General features: G+C 30.7%; 1 pseudogene; it reads right to left on the bottom strand.

Moving 5' to 3' along the window:
- Nucleotides 1-2,806: 2,806 nt before the first annotated feature.
- On the bottom strand, nucleotides 2,807-3,716 carry LOC138339165 (uncharacterized; annotated as a pseudogene).
- Between the last annotated feature and the right edge of the window lie 6,485 nt (nucleotides 3,717-10,201).

The following is a 10,201-nucleotide window of genomic DNA, read 5'->3' as shown; positions in this document are numbered from 1 at the left end:
ATCAAAACTTTTCAGCATGGATCAATACAGATACACAACAACCCACTGGTTGTTCATGTCACATGTAAAAAACTGTTATGATGGATATTACATGAACGATGATGATGATAGTCTTACTACACAAGAACATATTGATCGCGCTTCAGTTGTATCTGTACGTGAGAGGTCAATAATTAACATCATCAAAGGGTTTGGAATACCAGCTGCTTTACCATGACATCTTGTATATGAGGTCTACATCCCAATTAACTGTGATGAAGAATTTCATTGGGTGTTGGCTGTTGTTGAGTTGAAAAACAGGGTGATAAGGGTTTTTGACTCATTAATTAGCACAAGAAAAAAATAATTCCTCATGAGATAAAAATGTTGTCTAAAATGTTTCCTTCATACCTACTTGACAGTGGGTTTTTTTTTGAAGAAAATGAAAGCACAAAATTTGTTGATTGTCATGCATACAAAGACAACATTACTGGTTCACTTCTGGAGCCTCAAGTTCCTTTCATGATTGAATTTGCACAAGACATCCCTACACAGGAATGCGATAGCCTGTAAGTATCAAGAATTTTTCATTTGCCCTTTTTAATGTATCATTAAGTTTTTAATTTATTCTGTATTTGTTTGTAGACACTGTGGGTTATATGTTACTGTATTTGCCGAGTATATGAGTGACCAAATCAGTATATCATATGCTGATTTTAGTCCTGATTACCTACGTCAATGATATGGAGCATTGCTGTGGAGTTATGGAAGTGAGAAGGCTAAGTGCGGATATGTTAGCGACAATGATGATCCACCAAAATCCAGGGGCGTAGTCACACCACCACCAGAAGAAGATTTAGTTCAGATAGTGTAGCATTTCATGATAAAACAATGTTTTAATGTTATATTTATTGTTTTTATATGTTATTGAACAACTATTTTGATCCTTTTTAATGTTATTTTTTTGGTTTTGTCAATTTCCATGAATATTTTTTTTTAACATTACGTAACAAATATTTTTATATTGAAAATATAAATATCGGACATATTATAGACCCACACAGTTTTAATTCATTTAAAAAAGTATAGTAAAAGTATTTATAATTAAACATAGACATAAAGATTTTTCAATTTTTTATTTAATGCAGATGATACACTGTGCAAAACCAAATGATACATATATACCAAACACACACTAAAAATAATTGATACATTGGCTAAACCTTATGTATAATGTACACTATGTTACCCTATAATCCTTAAATTTTACATGATGTTTAAGTAAATTAAATAGCATAGTTATATGAATTGGTATTATTTTTTTAAAAGTAAAGTTATTTACTGTATATTTCAAGAAAAGCATATCAAAAAAATAATTACACAAGTTAAATTATATAAAATCACATTATACATGATTTATAGTCATTGTAAAGTACACAATAACCTCAATAATATTTTGTATTTTTTATCTAATGGAGATGTATCATTGTGCAAATCAATGATACACACTAAAAGTACATGATACACTAGATAAACAATGTGTACCAAAAACACACACTAAAAGTACATGATACACTAAATAAACAATATGTATCATGTACAATATGTTAACTAATAGGCCAAAGTCATATGCGGCCACTCAAACTTGTCCCGATTATTCAGTTAGACACCTCAACTAGACGTATTACCTATTGAACACTTCAACCATTATGAATTTGAACTATTTGAACATTTTTTCGAGAATAAACAAAAAATAGAGGATGTATGAAATACACTCGCGCTGACATGTCAATTTGACCAATTAAATAATGACATGTGTTATTTTTTAATCCAACAAATTATTTAAACATAATATTATAAAGTAAAAAAATTTTATAAAATATTTTAAAGTAAAAAAAATGAAAAAAAAAAACTTAAACACCCACTTCCCTGCCCTTTCAACTGGAACAAAACATACATTTCCTATAACTCCATTAATGGCGACCCTCCCCTCCCCTCCCTGTATAGTTCCATCTTTAACTCAACAATTTGTTTTTCATCAGCTTTTTTATTAATTATAACTTTTTACTTCATCTCATTTTTAGGTAGAGAAAGATGGGCAAAAATATCTCTCCGAAAAAATTTATAAATGAAACAAAATGTTAAGAATTTTGAAACCATTAGAATGGTGGGGAAGAAGATAAACACTGAGACTAAGAATTTTGAAATCATTAGAATGGTGGGGGAAGAAGATAACCATTGGTGTATGGGTATGGGGGTTGGGGTGGGGTTGATAGGAATAGCGAAGAAGAAGAACTGTTCTTCTTCTTTTTTGTTAATTTTTTTTAGAAAAATCAACTTAGGGGTATAAATTAAGAGAAAAAAAAAGAAAAATATTATTTTAATATATTAACGCGCTCAAAAAAAGTGAATTACACGTTTTTGCCATGCAGCATTTTGTGTCTAATAGGAATGACTTTTGAACAAATAGAGTGTTCAATTGGCACAAGGATTAGTTGAGGTGTCTAAATGAATTATGCGGACAATTTCGAGTGGCTGGAGATGACTTAGGCCTACCTAATAATTCTTAAATTTATATATCTTACAGTATCATAAGATTTATAAAATTTTATATTAAAAACAAATATTGACACAAGTATATTTATAAACCCCAATAATAACAAAGTATTTATAATCAAAGCACGACTTCAAATTTAATTACCACATGTTTGTAAGTTTATTTATCTAAACACAAAGTGTTCAATTTGCAAATGTAATGAAAACTGAAATTCATTAAAATGTTCACGTTATAAATTATTCTTGATATCATAGAAACATTACGACTAATTCAGTTCTCTTTTGGGTAGAAAGTACAAGTTCTTCTGTTGTGTCCTTCTTGTCCACATTGTCCACAACAGTTTGTGTTAACCGAAATCTTTTCATCTGCATTCTTTCTTCTTCTTTTTCTTGGTCGTCCAGATGATCTTCTGTATCTAGGTGGATACACATTTTCAGCTACCACATTTTTAGGATCTGACCAATCTTCCTTATTTGGCATTGGTACCATTGAAATTTCATATGTTTTTGCCAACACATCTGACTTGTAATAATCAGAGCAATACGGATTCATATCGGTGACATTCTTTTTTTTCAATACAGCGATTGCATGTGAACAAGGTATCTCATCTAGTTGAAATCTATCACAAGAACATACTTTCCGCTCAAGACAAACAATATATCTTCTTCCATTTTCATAAACTGAGAAAATAAATTCAGATGATGGAACAACCTGTGTATATTAAAAATTTTAAATATATAATTTTAAAAAAACAAATCATGTTAAAAAATGTAGAATGATGCATTGAATTAGATATATATAATATAAAGTATTATATAATGATACATACCTCAATTTTTGAACTTTTAGCCACGTTTATAATCAACAATTCCTCAAATTTTCTACCTAATGTATCCTTTGTGTATGAGGCTACTTCTCTGTTTTTGCTATGCCAAGATCCAAAAAGAATTCTAACCTCTTCAAAGAACTCTAATATAGTTAATTGGCGTGCGTCAACAAGACAACCATTGATACATTCTGTAATGTTTGAAGTCATCATTCTACCTCTGTTTACTGTTGCATGAACTCTTGACCACTTTTCGTAACCTGCATATTAAAGGTACTCCTTAACTCTGTGATCAATTCTATCAACCTTAGCCATCAACTTATCAAAATCTTACTTTCTATATGCCTTGGACATAGAGTAGAATAGATCACTTATGGTCTTTCTGCTCCTTTTGAAGTTTCCACATACATTATTCCAAAGATTCCAGATGCATGCATAATGAGGTACATCGGGGAACACAATCCTCACACTCTTAATTGATACTCTCATTTCTATCTGAAACAACACACATATCTTTTCGATCGGCAAATACATGTTTGAACTGTTCGAAAAACCATATCCACGAACAATCATTTTCGGTGTCAACAACACCATTTGCCAATGGAAATATGCAACCTAATTACATACACATTATATTATTTGATACATAATATATAAAAACACATCATTACTATAAATAAAAAATACCTGCGCCATCAAGTGTGCTTGCTGATACAAATGTCTCTTTGTAAGCTCCACTCAGATGTGCACCATCCACAACAACTACTGATCTGTAGTATTTAAATCCCCTAATGAACGGTCTTAAGGCGATAAACAGATACATAAATTCATCCTCTTCAGTCTTATGCATTCTTATATAAGAATCTGGATACACCGTTTTTAACATGTGTATGTATCGCGGCATCCGTCTATATCCTGCAGATGGTTTTCCCCTAATCATGGAGAGTGCACGTTATTTAGCACGCCATGCTTGCTGGTAAAATATTTCAACCCCATAATGTTCTCTAATACCATCAATTGTATCTCTTGGAGTATAAATTCGTTTATAATTGAACAATTTTGGAGCTGTCACTCCACTTACAAATCCAACTGTTGCTTGGACTTTGGTTAATACCCTCTCCCTCATCGGACACGTATGTTCACTATTGAAATTTCTAACAATGAATATATAAGATTTTTTCCTACAGGACGCCTTCATAGTCCAACCACATTTTTCTGAAAAGCAAACCAACACATAGCTGCGTACATTTATTAAGCATATTAAAACATATATCAATTGCATCATATAATATATTCAACAATAATGTTCAAAGTAATCAAACAATAAATTACACAAAAAGTATCAACCATTTTTTAAGAAAATTATCAAAATTTAATGAAAAGTATCCACTAGTTGTGATATGACTGTTTAAATTGATACAGTACTTAATATATCAGTAGTAGTATATGAAAGTATCAAAATAGTTATTTCAATGTATCAAAACAAATTACTGAAATGATGATACATTATAATATAAAAGAACATATGAAATATGCAGGTTTTCATTTAAAATAGTAATGGTTCACCTTCTAATTAAAATATAAAAGAACAACTGATACATTAAAATATCAAAACAATGTCATACCTTTGTTGATCAGACCTCTTTACTTTGAACATTTGCTTTTATATAGTATACTAAGGGGTCATTTGGTACAAGATTAATAATTTAAGGATTAGTAATGGATGGATTAGTAATGTAGGGATTAGTAGGGCAAATATTAGAAATGAAGGGTTAATTTTTATCAAGTATTTAGTTTATTTTTTCCTACCTCTTCTTGTGTTTGGATTATTGCTTTATGAAAATCTTTTTTACATTACACCCTTTAATTATTATGTAACAGGGTCAAGGTAGATAATTTTCGGAAAAAAAATCTTTTCTATAACCTTCTAACTAGTTATGAGATGAACAATTTAGTTGTCTTGAATTATTTGAGGAAAAATGATTGTTATCTTAATAAATGTATCACTCACAAAATGTCATTTTAAATTATAAAACTATAAGCAATCAACTTTTAAAGTTGAAAAAACGGTCAACAATGGTAAAATTGAATAAATAATCTATATGTATACATAAATTGCGAATTTAGTTTTAATATATATGTAAATTTTCTAAATTGTTTAAAACAAAAATAATTAGAAAACCATATATATATCACAAACTTCATATACAAATATACAATTAAGATTTCAAATTTGTATTGAATTTAGTTGTAACAAACAACTCTCTCTAATTAATTTGTAAGATAGTTTATTTAAATAAATTTACCAGTACAATCATAAAACAAAGAAAATATACAAATCATTAAAATGATTTGAAGGATATTTTGTCTTTACATAAGCTTATCCCATGATATCATATTCTTTTTATTACTAATACCTCAAAATGGAAGGTATCAGTAATATATTCTATAATACAATGTAGGAGGTATATCTAATTGATGGATTAGTTACAGATGGGCTCAAATTCCTACACACATGGTACTAAATAATACCTTACATAATACATGTTCTATGTCTTTTAATGCAGCCTACCAAAATACCCCTAATAGTTTTGAAGATTAAATATCTAAGTGGATATTTATAGGGTATATTCTAGTAACCATGAATTTGATATAAACATTATAGTAATTTGACGACTAAAATTATAAGTGGTAGATTGTTGGGATATATATTATTAGCCATATCTTAATATATATACTCATTACGGAATAATATTTATTCAGATTGAATAGATCGTATATTCGTTAATGGTGTTTGCTTACACATATAGTAGATGATTTAGTGTGTAGAGTTTTATCTTATATACAGAGGATTAAATCATTAGTTCTTATAATTATAATTTTTTTCACATTTAGGATGGAAATATACACACTCCGTCCATATGATTGTAGCACATTATAGTGTGTATTTTATTATTATTATGGGAACTATATAGTTCAAACTTGTTGCTCTAGTGCATTTGGTATGTATTGCATGAGACCGAATACAGATACTTGTTTTAGACAGGTTGGAAAAAGCATGTTCTCTAAACAATTAAATGTACTTTTTTATTTAATTGTGATATAACTAGTATGATCTGTATATACTAATTGTGATTTGATTTATTAAAAATCATAGATCTTAAGATAGGTCAATATGCCTTCTAGTTGGATGATAATAATATAGATTGGTGAATCTACAAGTTAGTTGATGGAATCTATGTCTCATCATAGAGATCTATTGATATGTATTTTTGAAAAGCTTATATGTTTTCATCGTGTCAAACCTTACAAGTGGATTATGAATGTGACAAGTGAAATAAGATATGTAGAGATTTAAAGAAAATTAATCACTCAATTAAATTTATTAGTAATTTTATTTATTGATTAGTATCAATAATCTTTTCATGGAGAATTATGTAAGTGTTTAATAGGGAATTTCAAATATAAATAAAGGAGTTAAATCACGAATTTCTAGTTTGATGATTTGTAATTTATTATAGAAAGAATAATTGAAAATAATTATTTGGAATCATTCCATAATAGGAAGCAACATTAGTCAATGATGTGGTCCCTTTAGTGTTCATATTTTAGTAGAACTTAGAATCTTATATCAAAGGTGAAAAAAGGAGACTAACGTGAGTTCTTCATTTCAAAGGAAAAGAGTTGTATATTTTTATGGTAGAAGAGATCAGGTTTTGTTTTGTTCTTCTTTTTGGATTGGGAAGAAATCTCTTTAAGTAGGAATTCTTGATAACTCCACAAATTGGACTAATTTAGGGCTTTATTTTGGTAGAAATAGTGTCCTCAAATGCTTATTTTATTTGAATATATGATGAAAACTCTTAAGTTTTAAGTATTAATTATTTTAGTGGATGCATGAACACTGGCGCGCAAAATGGAACAAAAATGATAAAAAGAACGTAAAATCTAAAGTATGAGCTTCACCAATAACACTTGGAGAATCGCCAAAGTGAAGAACTTGGCCTTTTGGTCCTGTACGCAAAGCCCTGAAGGAAATAGATGAAGAGGTGATGAAAGAAGAAGTACGCGTGTTACCGATCATTTATGAGAAGTAGAGAATTACGGCCCAATGATCAATAACACAAACATGCAGAAGGAAAATCACAAAAGGCTATGAAACAGAAAAAGGGCGAATCGCCAAGTCATTCAACTGTCGGGACTAACCTTGCCAATGGTCCGCCCAGAATTTAATCTTAAAGCTATAAATACTAGTTATAGGCCTTATTTTGAGTGTCCAAAAATCATTATAAATTGGAGAGGGTTTTGTAGCAAAATTGAAGAAAGAAGATTTTTATCTTCCCCAAGTTCAAAGTTATGTTTTTTGTTCTTATTCCTTTTCTCATATTAAGATTTAATTTCTTATACCCATCTCCTTTCATTACCATTTTAGGTGTAATTTGTTATTGTTTTATGTGTGGCTAAGAACCCTCGTTCTTGGGGTCTGATTTAGCAAATATGAATAGATATTATTGGTGGGTCTTCCTTTCTAATAGGTTTTATGTATTTTAATGGTCATTTAACCTGGTTTTTTTAAATGGGTTTATAGTTACAAATACAATGTAAACCATGTGTTTTCGGCTTGTCTGAGAGGGAAGTCACGAAACTACACCGCTAGACTGACGGTCTAGGGAGTGGTAGATATGAGGTTAAGCCCAAGAGGGTGAGCACTAGTGCCATATTCTAACACTCAACTTGGGAGAGTAAGTGAGGGAAGACAAAGGCTATCCTTGATGCCGAAAATGGGTGTCCAAAAGAAATGCATTTGAAACAGGGTAAGTTGCCCGAGAGGGAAATTATTTCCATCTAAAGCTTAGTCTTGAAAATAGCTGCAAGACAAAAACCGAAAGCCCTTCTTTTATTGTTGTTTCTCCTAGATACATGGCTTACACACCAGGCTCAATATTGTTGGAAAACAATCGAATCGTTACTATTATCTTGCAATTTTTCTATCGAAAGCATTTACCCAACTACCTATACAAACATTTATTGCGGCCAAACCCCAAAACAGTTTCCCCATAGTTGATTCCCTTATACATTTTTATTGTTTTTACTATACTTGTGACAAAACCCCCAGTTTTTATATTTGACACTTTTATGTCGCCACTATGATTCGATAAGATTTATTCATAAATATTTTTAGCTACGATTAATTAGAATGAAATTCTAATTTAACTGCATTTTCTCAATATCCCTCCTTTGAGACATCACCCCAATCCTTGGTTGGGTTACAAAACTATCAAAAAATTTTGTAGACACTCGTACCTTAGGTTTGTGTGTTTTGTCATGACAAACATCAAAATGGATCCACTACCAGGGATTGGTATAAAATCTCATAACTTGAATTAACTTAAAATAAAATTATAAAACAAGAATAATATTTTTTGAAATAAGTAAGGAAATCTGGAAAATATCCAGCTTACCAAAGGGAGTTTTGATAATTTTCAAATAGCCATAACTTCTAGATCAAGGTAAGTTTTGATGAGTTTATTATATGTTTTGGAAGCGCTTTGAATGATCTTTAAAACGACGCTAAGTTTGCAAAAATCCTTTGTCGTATGGGGAGATATGCCTTGCGGAAGATTGGTTGTTGAGCGGAGGAAAATCCGATCTGGATATTAATCAGGGCAAAGTGGTCTTTTCACCCTAGCATTTCCTAATTTATTTTAAGGGTTATTTATAGGTAAAAACCAAGTGAAAATTCCTTTTAACAAGATCAAGAATACTTAGGGCTTAAGAGAAAAAGAAAAAAGGAGAGGAAGATCAACAATCATCCAAGAACACCATGATCGTGCGTGGATTTTATCGGGGGTGGTCCCTATCAAGGTATGTGAGACCTTTTTTGTGTTGGATTAGTTCAACAAAACACTAAAATGTTTTATTCATCAATTTTTCTATTGAATCAATGATCAAACTTACAGTGCATGATGAACAATTAATTGATCTTTGTAGGTAAATTTGTTTTTCAATTTTAGTAGTTTTTATTCATGGTTTCAGAAAGTTTTTTGGTCTATTTTATTGGGTATTGAGTATATTAATGATTCTAGGTGTTTAGGGGAAGATCTATTAAAGATTGGGAGGTTAAGTATTGAAAATCGAAGAAAAAAAAGCGGAAAACCTGTGTGACAGGACCTAGGGCGACGCGCCTACGAGAGCGCCTCAGGACAGAATCTGTCCATCAGGACCTACCAAATCGATCCAGCGAGAGCACTGAGGACAGTGTCTGTCCGTCAGGCTCTGGCGCTCCGCGCCTCTCAGAGTGGCACGATCCCCCTCTTTCCCTATCTCTTGTTACTTGTTACTAAGTGATGTACCTTTAGTTCCTAGTTGATTTCATCACTCTAAAGTACATCTAAACATCATTAAATCATTCATAAACATGTGACATGATCTTTTAATCCATAATCCAATTAAAGAAAAGTTAAGATCAAAGTCGAAGAAGTTAAGAGTTAAGTTTTAAAGTAAGACGCAAGTAAAAGTGAATTCTCAATTTCTTCAAAGAGTCTTACACAATCATTTTAACTTTGATTTAAGGCTCAAGTTAGAAGTTGAGCAAAGATAAAAGAGTTGAGTTAAATTCTCAAAAATTATAAGGTAACTAAGTATTCAGTAAGAGTTAATGTTTAATGTTAAGTAAAGAGAAAGACATGAGTTCATTTCTCTAAACATATAAGGGGGACTAAGTATTCCGTAAATGTTGATAAATGTTTCATATAAAAGGTAAAAAGGAACTAGGGAGTTCCAAAAAAGTTTTGAACTAATGAGGGGAACATTGATTCCAAGAGAAACTTTTAAAGCTA

This window comes from Solanum lycopersicum, chromosome 10, assembly GCF_036512215.1.
Source record: "Solanum lycopersicum chromosome 10, SLM_r2.1".
Lineage (NCBI taxonomy): Eukaryota > Viridiplantae > Streptophyta > Magnoliopsida > Solanales > Solanaceae > Solanum > Solanum lycopersicum.
Note: the sequence above shows the minus strand (reverse complement) of the source record. Positions and strands in the feature narration are given on the sequence as shown.